At 34.7% G+C, this 13,019-nt stretch overlaps 1 protein-coding gene and 3 non-coding genes across 20 annotated transcripts in view; 3 read left to right on the top strand and 1 right to left on the bottom strand.

The window, feature by feature from the left end:
* LOC142352801 (uncharacterized) overlaps nt 1–13,019 on the bottom strand; it is a 255,743-nt gene that overhangs the window by 60,611 nt on the left and 182,113 nt on the right. The window lies entirely within an intron of this gene.
* Nucleotides 397–468, top strand: Trnah-gug (transfer RNA histidin (anticodon GUG)). Its single transcript has one exon. It is a non-coding gene; the product is annotated as a tRNA-His (tRNA).
* Nucleotides 1,270–1,341, top strand: Trnah-gug (transfer RNA histidin (anticodon GUG)). The gene has a single exon. It is a non-coding gene; the product is annotated as a tRNA-His (tRNA).
* Trnag-gcc (transfer RNA glycine (anticodon GCC)) lies at nt 3,151–3,221 on the top strand. The gene has a single exon. It is a non-coding gene; the product is annotated as a tRNA-Gly (tRNA).

The following is a 13,019-nucleotide window of genomic DNA, read 5'->3' as shown; positions in this document are numbered from 1 at the left end:
AAACACAATACTTACAGCAAGTTGAACAGGGCAGTACGAGATATCAAAATACCGGAAACAGGTTAATTAATCGAAGGAAAATAAAAAAGAAATGAAACTTGGTATGCGCAATCGTCAGACACCTCTTAAGGAAAGAGCCCCCACCCACTAATATAAAAATTTGAAAAAAAGGTAATTCAAAAAATCGAATGAAACCGGATTCACTTTCTCATCAAAAACTGTAAACCAAAGCGGGAGAAATTTGTCCACCAGTTATTTTTGGGCTTCAGCCAAATGCACATGCACAAATGCAAACAAATCAGGAGTTGCTTCTCAAAAAATAAATTTGCGCACTATTTAATTGCAATTGATTATGATCAAGTTTGAAATCGAATCTGGCGGCGATTTAAATAAACGGTCCAGATTGTCTAGTGATTAGGACATTGCGTTGTGGCCGCAATAACCCAGGTTCGAATCCTGGTCTGGACATTAACGAAGTAATTTGCAAATTGGTGTTCTTATTCAATCAGAACGCATTTTCTCTATTATTTTTTTGAAAAGCGTCTGCCGGATCTTGGCAACATTCGTTGGCGAATTAGAGATAGAATTATTCTACCACTGAACCACGGTTCTGTAAATATCCATATTGTTCCAAATATTCATAAAAAACGGGTGACAATTTATGCGAGGCTCACTTTTCTCTCCAGGCCAATTTGGAAAAAACTATAGCCATCGTAAAAAAGTATTACCATATGAAAGATCTTATATTACAAAAGTTTAGTATACGGATATCACTAGAACCGCTTTGCGGGATATATTAGAGAGCATTTTCGTTTATTTAACATCCTCTTTTTGCCAACCACTTATAATTGCGTTCCGTTTTACAATTAAAAAACTTGTATAGTATTGAGGCACAGTAACTTTTTTTGAAGATTTAAAGATGTGTTTGACTGCATTATGTCAATGAGAAGAAATTAAAAATGAAAAGAAACTTGGTTCGCGCAATCGTTAGACACCTCTTAAGGAAAGAGCCCCCACCCACTAATATAAAAATTTGAAAAAAAGGTAATTCAAAAAATCGAATGAAACCGGATTCACTTTCTCATCAAATACTGTAAACCAAAGTGGGAGAAATTTGTCCACCAGTTTTTTTTGGGCTTCAGCCAAATGCACATGCACAAATGCAATTAAATCAGGAGTTGCTTCTCAAAAAACAAATTTGCGCACTATTTAATTGCAATTGATTATGATCAAGTTTGAAATCGATTCTGGCGGCGATTTAAATGAACGGTCCAGATCGTCTAGTGGTTAGGACATTGCGCTGTGGCCGCAATAACCCAGGTTCGAATCCTGGTCTGGAAATTAACGAAGTAATTTGCAAATAGGTGTTCTTATTCAATCACAACGCATTTTGTCTGTTATTTTTTTGAAAAGCGTCTGCCGGATCTTGGCAACATTAGTTGGCGAAATAGAGATAGAATTATTCTACCACTGAACCACGGTTCTATAAATATCCATATTGTTCCAAACATTCTTAAAAAACGAGTGTTAATTTATGCGAGGCTCACTTTTCTCTCCAGGCCAATTTGGATAAAACTATAGCCATCGTAAAAAAGTATTACCATATGAAAGTTCTTATATTACCAAAGTTTAGTATACGGATATCACTGGAACCGCTTTGCGGGATATATTAGAGAGCATTTTCGTTTATTTAACATCTTCTTTTTGCCAACCACTTATAATTGCGTTCCGTTTTACAATTAAAAAACTTGTATAGTATTGAGGCGCAGTAACTTTTTTTTGAAGATTTAAAGATGTGTTCGACTGCATTATGTCAATGAGAAGAAATTAAAAATGAAATGAAACTTGGTTCGCGCAATCGTCAGACACCTCTTAAGGAAAGAGCCCCACCCACTAATATAAAAATTTGAAAAAAAAGGTAATTCAAAAAATCGAATGAAACCGGATTCACTTTCTCATCAAAAACTGTAAACCAAAGAGAACTACTAGAAAGACAATATTTGCTACAAGTTGAACTGGGCAGCACGTAGGATCAGAAGACCAGAAACAGATTATTTAACCGAAGCAAATTAGAAATGAAAAGAAACTTCGTTCAAGCAGTCGTCGGTCGCATCCTATGAAAAGAAACCCACCCAAAAAAAAAAACTTTGAAAAAATTAAGTAATTCAAAAAATCAAACGAAATCTGATTCACTTTCTCATCAAAAACTGCAAAACAAAACTGAAGAAATTTGTCCATCGTTTATTTGTGGGCTTCAGCTAATTGCAAATGCACACACACAAACAATTCACGCGTTGCTTCTCAAAAAATAAATTTGAGCACTATTCAACTGCAATTGATTATGATCAAGTTTAAAATCGATTATGTCGGCAATTTATATCAACGGTCCAGATATTTACCCCCAAGGAAACAAAAAATGAAATGAAAACTGGTGTAGTAGGGACAGGTCATATTGTGTTTAGTAGGTACAAGTAAGTAAGTAAGTAAGTGGCGAAAACTCCAATAAGCATACAGAAGTACTTAACACAAACACAGCATTTGCCACAAGTTGGCATAGGGCAGCATTTAATATAAAAAGACTAGAATTAGGTTCTTTAACGCAAGGAATTCAGAAATGAAAAAAAGTTGGTTTGATAATTCGACGGTCCCTTCTAATGAAAACAACCCCAACTCAACCCACTTCTATGAAAACTTGAAAAAAAATTAAAGAGTTCAAAAATCGAAGGAAATCTGTTCTACCTTTTCATCAAAAACAGCAAACCAATACGGAAGAAGTTTTTACACCGGTTATTAGTGGGATGAAGCCTGTTACAAAATGGAAATAAAACAAATTATATGCATATTTTCACGAGCAAACTATAGTTTACATATTACTAAACTTTAGCATAATGATATCAATAAAACCCCTCCGGGGATATATCAGACAGCATTTTAGTTTTTTAGGCTCCGTCTTTTTCCCAGCCGGTTATGATTGCGGTCCCTTTTACCATTAAAAAATTGTATAGTATTGAGGCGCGGTATCTTTTTCTAAATATTTAAAGACATGTTCGAATGCATGTTGGCGATCAGAAGTCAAACCGGATTAGTCGTTACAAATTAACGATTCATTATACTACAGAGTCTGAAAAATCCTCCAGGACATCTTTTCAAGCATCGGTGGTTCAGTGGTAGAATTGTCGCCTGCCACGCGATAGACCCGGGTTCGATTCCCGGCCGATGCATCTTTTGTTCATAATGAACAAAATTTTAATTTCTTAAAATGATTTAAAACAATTTATCATCTGTCATAAATTGCGTTGGAACAAGACATTAAACATAAATAGTCAAAAGTCCAAAAAGCATAAACACAACCTAAAAACACAACATTTGCAAGAAGCTGAACAAGGCAGCACGTAAACTGAAAAGACCAGAAACAGATTATTTAACCGAAAGAAATTAGGAAAGAAAATAAACATGGTTCACGCAGACGTCGTTCGTTCGCCTCCTAAAAAAAGAACCCCACCCACTAATATAAAACTTTGAAAAAACTAAGTAATTTAAAAAATCAAAAGAAATATGATTCACTTTCTCATCAAAAACTGTCAACCGAAACGGAAGAAAATTGTCTACCCTCTTTTTCCCAGCCGGTTAAAATTGCGGTCGCTTTTACCATTCAGAAAATTGTATAGTATTGAGGCGGGGTATCTTTCTCTAAAGATTTAAAGACATGTTCGACTGCATGTTGTCAATCAGAAGTCAAAACGGATTAGTCGTTACAAATTAGAGATTCATTACTCTTCAGAGTCTGAAAAATGCCCCAGGATATCTTTTCGGTAATTTAGTGGTAGAATTGTCGACTGCCACGCGATTGAACCAGGTTCGATTCCCGGCCAATTCATCGATTTCTTTAAATGATTTAAAACAATGTACAGTCTGTCAAATTTCGCGTTGGAACAAGAAAGTAAACATAAATAGTGAAAAGTCAAAAAAGCATAAACATTACAAACACAACATTTGCTACAAATTGAACAGGGCAGCACTTAACATCAAAAAAACCAGAAACAGGTTATTTAACCGAAGGAAATTAGATATGAAAAAAACTTGGTTCACGCACCTCCTAAGAAAAGATCCCCATCCACTAATATAAAACTTTGAAAAAACTAAGTAACTCAAAAAATCATACAAAATCTGATTCATTTTCTGATCAAAAACTGCAAAACCAAAAGGGAAGAAATTTGTCCACGGGTTATTTTTGGGCTTCAGCCAAATGCACAAGCACAAATGCAAACAAATCAGGAGTTGCTTCTCAAAAAAAAATTTTGAGCGCTATTTAATAGCAATTGATTATGATCAAAATTGAAATCGAATCTGGCGGCGATTTAAATAAACGGTCCAGATCGTCAAGTGGTTAGGACATTGCGTTGTGGCCGCAATAACCCAGGTTCGAATCTTGGTCTGGACAGTAACGAAGTAATTTGCAAATTGGTGTTCTTATTCAATCACAACGCATTTTCTCTATTATTTTTTTGAAAAGCGTCTGCCGGATCTTGGCAACATTGGTTGGCGAATTAGAGATAGAATTAATCTACCATTGAACCACGGTTCTATAAACATCCATATTGTTCCAAACACTCTTAAAAAACGAGTGATAATTTATGCGAGGCTCACTTTTCACTCCAGGCCAATTTGGAAAAATCTATAGCCATCGTAAAAAAGTATTACCATATGAAAGATCTTATATTACCAAAGTTTAGTATACGGATATCACTAGAACCGCTTTGCGGGATATATTAGAGAGCATTTTTGTTTATTTAACATCTTCTTTTTGCCAACCACTTATAATTGCATTCCGTTTTACAATTAAAAAACTTGTATAGTATTGAGGCGCAGTAACTTTTTTTGAAGATTTAAAGATGTGTTCGACTGCATTATGTCAATGAGTAGAAATTAAAAATGAAAAGAAACTTGGTTCGCGCAATTGTCACACACCTCTTAAGGAAAGAGCGCCCACCCACTAATATAAAAATTTGAAAAAAAAGGTAATTCAAAAAATCGAATGAAACCGGATTCACTTTCTCATCAAAAACTGTAAACCAAAGCGGGAGAAATTTGTCCACCAGTTATTTTTGGGCTTCAGCCAAATGCACATGCACAAATGCAATCAAATCAGGAGTTGCTTCTCAAGAAAAAAATTTGCGCACTATTTAATTGTAATTGATTATGATCAAGTTTGAAATCGATTCTGGCGGCGATTTAAATCAACGGTCCAGATCGTCTGGTGGTTAGACATTGCTTTGAGGCCAAAATAATTTAGGTTCGAACCCTGGTCTGGACATTATCAAACGCATTAGCAAATCGGTGTTGTTATTCAATCAGAAAACATTTTCTGTTTTAGTTTTTGAAAAAAAAGCTTCAGCCGGATCTTTGCAACATTGGTTGACATTGGTTGAAGAGATAGAATCATTCTACCACTGAACCGCCGGTGTTTTAAATATCCATATTGTTCTAAAAATTCTTTAAAGACGGTTGAAAATTTATGCGATGCTTGCTTTCATCTCCAAACCCTATCGTAAAATTGTAGCCAAAGTAAAAAAAACTAAATCCATATGAAAGCTTTTGAGCTGTCAATTATTTTAATTATTAAATGATAGTTTCTATATTACAAAACTTTTAATCCTGATATCAACAAAACTGCGTCAGGGAATACACTTTTTGTTTAATATAAATCCTCATCTTCCCAGCCGGCCATAATTGCGGCCAAAAGGAGCAGTTCTGAAGCAAACAATTTTCTCAACTGTGTTTAAAGTGGAGCAAATGAATACTGAATCAACAAACGTATCTCTTCCGTTTGTACCAGTACGTCAAACACCTCCAGTTACACAGAACGACAAGTAAAAATGACAAGTCTGTCTGGTGGGTGCAAACAATATGCATATTTTCAAGAGCAAACTACAGTTATATTACTAAAATTTAGCATAAAGATATCGATAAAACCGCTCCGGGGATATATCAGACAGCACTTTAGTTTATTAGGCTTCCTCTTTTTCCCAGCCGGTTAAAATTGCAGTCCCTTTTACCATTAAGAAATTTGTATAGTATAGAGGCTCAGCATCTTTTTTAAAAAATATTTAAAGATATGTTCAACTGCATGTTGTCGTAGAGAAGTCAAACTGGAGTAGTCGTTACAAATTAACGACTAATTACCTTTCAGAGTCTGAAAAATGCTCCAGGATATCTGCTCAAGCATCGGTGGTTCATTGGTAGAATTGTCAACTTGCACGCGATAGACCCGGGTTCGATTCCCGTCCGATGCATCTTTTGTTCATAAAGCACAAAAATAAAAATTCTTAACAAGAATTAAAACAGTGTACCATCTGTCATATTTCGCGTGGGAGCAAGACACTAAACATAAATAGTGCAAAGTTCAAAAAACATAAACACTACAAACACAACATTTGCAACAAATTGAACAGGGCAGCACGTAACATCAAAAGACCAGAAACGTGTTATTTAACCGAAGCAAATTAGAAATGAAAAGAAACTTCGTTCAAGCAGTCGTCGGTCGCATCCTATGAAAAGAAACCCACCCAAAAAAAAACTTTGAAAAAAATTATGTAATTCAAAAAATCAAACGAAATCTGATTCACTTTCTCATCAAAAACTGCAAAACAAAACTGAAGAAATTTGTCCATTGTTTATTTGCGGCTTCAGCTAATTGCAAATGCACACACGCAAACAATTCACGCGTTGCTTCTCAAAAAATAAATTTGAGCGCTATTCAACTGCAATTGATTATGATCAAGTTTAAAATCGATTGTCGGAAATTTAAATCAACGGTCCAGATCGTCTAGTGGCTAGGACATTGCGTTGTGGCCGTATTAACCCAGGTTCGAATCCTGGTCTGGACATTATAAAAGGCAATCGCAAGTCGGTGTTGTTATTCAATCATAACACATTTTCTGTTTCAATTTTTGAAAAAAAGCTTCAGCCGGATCTTTGCAACATAGGTTGCCGATTAGGAGATAGAATCATTCTAAACACTAAACCACCGGTGTTCTAATATCCGTATTTTTCCAAAGTTTTTTAAGGACAATTGAAAATTTATGCGAGGCTTGCTTTCATCTACAGGCCCTATGATAAAATTATAGCCATAGTAAAAAAAACTAATTCCATATGAAAGCTCTTGAACTGTTAAATATTTTAATTAACAAATGTAACAAATGATAGTTTCTATATTACAAAATTTTTTTATCCTGATAACAAAACTGCTTCAAGGGATAAACTACAAAAATTTTTTTGTTTAATTTAAGTCCTCAACTTCCCAGCCGGCCATAATTGCGGCCAAAAGGAGCAGTTCTGAAGCAAACAATTTTCTCAACTGTGTTTAAAGTGGAGCAAATGAATACTGAATCAACAAACGTATCTCTTCCGTTTGTACCAGTACGTCAAACACCTCCAGTTACACAGAATGACAAGTAAAAATGACAAGTCTGTGTGGTGGGTGCAAATAATATGCATATTTTCAAGAGCAAACTACAGTTTATATATTACTAAAATTTAGCATAAAGATATCGATAAAACCGCTCCGGGGATATATCAGACAGCACTTTAGTTTATTAGGCTTCCTCTTTTTACCAGCCGGTTAAAATTGCGGTCCCTTTTACCATTAAGAAATTTGTATAGTATAGAGGCTCAGCATTTTTTTAAAAAAATATTTAAAGATATGTTCAACTACATGTTGTCGTAGAGAAGTCAAACTGCAGTAGTCGTTACAAATTAACGATTAATTAACCTTCAGAGTCTGAAAAATGCTCCCGGATATCTGCTCAAGCATCGGTGGTTCATTGGTAGAATTGTCGACTTGCACGCGATAGACCCGGGTTCGATTCCCGTCCGATGCTTCTTTTGTTCATAAAGCACAAAAATAAAAATTCTTAACAAGAAATAAAACAGTGTACCATCTGTTATATTTCGCGTGGGAGCAAGACACTAAACATAAATAGTGCAAAGCTCAAAAAACATAAACACTACCTAAAAACACAACATTTGCAAGAAGTTGAACAAGGCAGCACGTGAAATGAAAAGACCAGAAACAGATTATTTAACCGAAAGAAATTAGAAAAGAAAATAAACTTGGTTCACGCAGACGTTGGTCGCGTCCTAAGAAAAGAACCCCACCCACTAATATAAAACTTTGAAAAAACTAAGTAATTCAAAAAATCAAAAGAAATATGATTCGATTTCTCATCAAAAACTGTCAACCGAAACGGAAGAAAATTGTCTAGCCTCTTTTTCCCAGCCGGTTACAATTGCGGTCGCTTTTACCATTCAGAAATTTGTATAGTATTGAGGCGCGGTATCTTTCTCTAAAGATTTAAAGACATGTTCGACTGCATGTTGTCAATCAGAAGTCAAAACGGATTAGTCGTTACAAATTAACGATTCATTACTCTTCAGAGTCTGAAAAATGCTCCAGGATATCTTTTCGGTAATTTATTCGTTTTAATATTACCAAAGTTCGGGATAATGATATCGACAAAACCGGGATACATTAGACATTATTTTTAATTTTTAAGCTTCTACAAACACAACATTTGCAACAAATTGAACAGGGCAGCACGTAACATCAAAAGACCAGAAACGTGTTATTTAACCGAAGCAAATTAGAAATGAAAAGAAACTTCGTTCAAGCAGTCGTCGGTCGCATCCTATGAAAAGAACCCCACCCAATAAATAAACTTTGAAAAAATTAAGTAATTCAAAAAATCAAACGAAATCTGATTCATTTTCTCATCAAAAACAGCAAAACAAAACTGAAGAAATTTGTCCGTCGGTTATTTGTGGGCTTCAGCTAATTGCAAATGCACACATGAAAACAATTCACGCGTTGCTTCTCAAAAAATAAATTTGAGCGCTATTCAACTGCAATTGATTATGAACAAGTTTGAAATCGATTCTGTCGGAAATTTAAATCAACGGTCCAGATCGTCTAGTGGCTAGGACATTGCGTTGTTGCCGCATTAACCCAGGTTCGAATCCTGGTCTGGACATTATAAAAGGCAATCGCAAATCGGTGGTGTTATTCAATCAGAACACATTTTCTGTTTAAAATTTTGAAAAAAAAAGCTTCAGCCGGATCTTTGCAACATAGGTTGCGATTAGGAGATAGAATCATTCTAACCACTAAACCACCGGTGTTCTAATATCCGTATTGTTCCAAAAGTTCTTTAAAGACAATTGAAAATTTATGCGAGGCTTGCTTTCATCTCCAGGCCCTATCATAAAATTATAGCCATAGTAAAAAAAAACTAATTCCATATGAAAGCTCTTGAACTGTCAATTATTTTAATTAACAAATGTAACAAATGATAATTTCTATAATACAAAATTTTATATCCTGATATCAACTGCTTCAAGGAATACGCTACAAAAATTTTTTTGTTTAATATAAGTCCTCAACTTCCCAGCCGGCCATAATTGCGGCCAAAAGGAGTAGTTCTAAAGCAAACAATTTTCTCAGCAGTGTTTAAAGTAGAGCAAATGAGTACTGAATCAACAAACGTATCTCTTCCGTTTGTAACAAAACGTTAAACACCTCCAGTTACACAGAATGAGCCATCATATAGCAAACAAAAAAGTAAAACTGACAAGTCTGTCTGGCGGGTGCAAAAAATATGCATATTTCTACGAGCAAATTATAGTTCATATACTACCAAATTTAGCATAATGATATCAATAAAACCGCTTTGAAGATGTATCAGACAGCATGTTTGTTTATTAAGCTTCCTCTTCTTCTCGGCCGGCATAAATTGCGGTCCCTTTACAATTAAACAATTTGTATAGTAATGAGGCTCAGTATTTTTTAAAAAAATTTGAAGACAAAATATATATACCTTATATCAATAAAACTGTTCGGGGGAATACTAGAAAGAAGTTTCGTTTAATATGAGTCCTCATCTTCCCAGCTGGCTATAATTGCGGCCGGAAGGAGTAGTTCTAAGGCATGCTAATTTCTTAACTGTGTTTAAAGTGGAGCAAATCAAAACTGAATCGACAAACGTATCTCTTCCGTCTGTACGCGTACGTCAAACACCTCCAGCTACACAGAATGTGCCATTATATAGTACAGAGAAAAGTAAATATAAGGAACGTAGGTCAGGTGATTGCAAATAACATGCATAATATTTTCATGAGCAAATTATAGTTTTTATTTTACCAAAGTTTGGAATAATGATATCGACAAAACCGCTTCGGGGGACACATTAGACATTATTTTTAATTTTTAAGCTTCCTTTTTTTCTCAATATGCAATTAGAAAATTTGCATAGTATTGAGGCGCAGTATCTTTTTAAAAAGATTTAAAGATATGTTCTACTGCATGTTGTCGATGAGAAGTCAAACTGAAGTAGTCGTTACACTTTAAAGACTCATCAAAAACTATAAACCAAAGCGGGAGAAATTTGTCCACCAGTTATTTTTGGGCTTCAGCCAAATGCACATGCACAAATGCAATTAAATCAGGAGTTGCTTCTCAAAAAATAAATTTGCGCACTATTTAATTGCAATTGATTATGATCAAGTTTGAAATCGATTCTGGCGGCGATTTAAATGAACGGTCCAGATCGTCTAGTGGTTATGACATTGCGTTGTGGCCGCAATAACCCAGGTTCGAATCCTGTCTAGAAATTATCGAACTCATTTGCAAATCGCTGTTAATATTCAATCAGAACAGCTTTTCTCTTTTATTTTTTGAAAAAAAAGCTTCAGCCGGACCTCTGCTACCTTGGTTGGCGATTAAGAGATAGAATCATTCCACGCTGAACCACCAATTCTGTATAAATCCATATTGTAACAAAAATTCTTACGAAACGAGTAAAAATTTATGCGACGCTCGCTTTTCTCACAAGGCCAAATCGGAAAATTAGATCCATAGTAAAAAAAAGTAGTTCTATATGAAAGCTCTTGAACTGTCAATTACTATCATTAGCCACTTGTAGTTTCTATATTAACAAAATTTTTCATCCTTATGTCAATAAAACTACTATGGGGAGAATACTAGAAAAAAATTTTGATTAAAATGAGTCCTCATCATCCCAGCCGGCTATAATTGCGGCCAAAAGGAGTAGTTCTAAAGCATGCTAATTTCTCAACTGTGTTTAAAGTGGAGCAAATAAATACTGAATCAACAAACGTATCTCTTTTGTTTGTACTAGTATTTTAAAGACCTCCAGTTACACAGAATGTGCCATTATAATGTAAGCAAAAATGTTTAAAAAATATGACACGTGCGTCTGGTGGGTGCAAAAACAATTATGCACCCACTGAGCTGGGGGTGGGGGGGGGGGGGGCAATGGAAAAGATCCAAACTGAAGTTTAAGTTTTCAGAAAGAATTCCAATTCACAAGCAGAAATTTGCCTTCAGTTTTAGTTTTATATGTTTTTCTCTTGATTGCAAGAATGCTTTCAAGTGTTCTAATTACAGAATAAATAAAATGGCATCTAATCGTTTTTAATATTTAGACGGTTGTTCTCACGAAATATTAGCAATTGTTTGTAAATTGTGCGCTTCTGTAGTTTGTTTCAATTTTTGCTACATCGTCTCAATAGAGACAGGTCCAATTGTCTCTATATCGAAGCATATTTGAGTCCACTGAATGATTTTAATTCAAATATAAGGATGTTGACAAATTTGATACCGTCTGTTTTCCAAAAATTATAATAGTAGTAGTTGTTTTTAATCTGTCGCTTAGTCTGTTTAACCAAAGCGCTCACTGACTTCCCAAAGAACCATAAATCAGATTTTTAGTCAATTCAACTCCCATCCAGCTGTTTCAACGAATTTGACGAGATGTTTTTTTTATAATTTTTTAAAAATTTTACCCGTTTTCATAAATTTATTTGCAGGTCTGTCACTTAGACTCATTAACGACAGTCCTCCTCGGCAGCGTAAGAGGGCATATGTGGGTTTACTTAATGATTCGATTTGTTCAAATTTATTGGTTTCAAATAGCTTGACCGGTCAAGTTCTCAAAAAACGCAAGTAATTTTTTGACGACTGACTCGGCCATTTTGATTCTTCCGGTTTGACATTTGTTTCTAAAAAAATTGAATCTTTCGACATTGAACGTTCTTGTAGTGAGTTGCATTTGTGGTTCTGTCACTTAGGCTCGACCATTCGGGGTCTCATTATTTCTCTAATGAGTCATGTTTTGCTTTGATTCATTGTTTATTTTCATTTATAATTTTATTTTTCAACTGGACTTTTTTAAAAACTATGAGTGATTTTCTTTGTTTTCGACGGCTATGACTTCCTGTTGTGTGTCTCAATGATTTCAACACCATTATTCAATAATTCAGTAGGAGAAATCAATTTTTGTTTCTATGCACGGTTGGGATTTGCTGTCTAAGTTCCCATGGTGTGAAGCTTTCCTAGAGTAACCTTTTTGGGTCTTATAACTTTTACAGCCATATATTATTTAATGTATACAAAAAAGTTTTCTGTCATGTTTATTGTTCATTTAAACTTTTAATATGTTTGGTGTAATTTTATGTATGTTTTGGTAAATTGTTTGTATTTGTTTACTACCAACGCTGTGACCGTATTGAGTCCAATAGTCAGCTCTTCAGGTTGCCCATTTCTTTAAAAAGTCATTTAGGTCTTCTCCTGCTGTTTTTATATTTCGGTAACAAGAACATCGTTTCTCGTTGTCCAATGTTGCCAATTTTATGACAATTTGGTGCAAATCTTTTTGATTTTCCTAGTCTTTTCACAATCCTAGCTCATTCTGCTGAAAGTGCTGTTCAACAGAATATGCCCAGCAAATCAATCAAAAACCAGCAAACTTAATATCGAAAAGCAATCAATTAGGAACGGGACCAACCCAAAAATGATTCGTTCCAGTTTACTGAATTATTAAAGTGCTGATTTTTTTTTTAAAAAAAAACTGGTTTTCAAATGTCTCTAATAGCGTATAAATTCTTGTCCGAAAACGAGGAAATAGCGTCGATTTAAAAAAGATCTATTTGATTTTTCTTCAATT

The sequence above is a fragment of the Convolutriloba macropyga genome, chromosome 14, assembly GCF_964194025.1.
Source record: "Convolutriloba macropyga chromosome 14, txConMacr16.3, whole genome shotgun sequence".
NCBI lineage: Eukaryota > Metazoa > Xenacoelomorpha > Acoela > Convolutidae > Convolutriloba > Convolutriloba macropyga.
The sequence above is the reverse complement of the archived record's forward strand: the minus strand, read 5'-3'. Positions and strand labels throughout refer to the sequence as shown.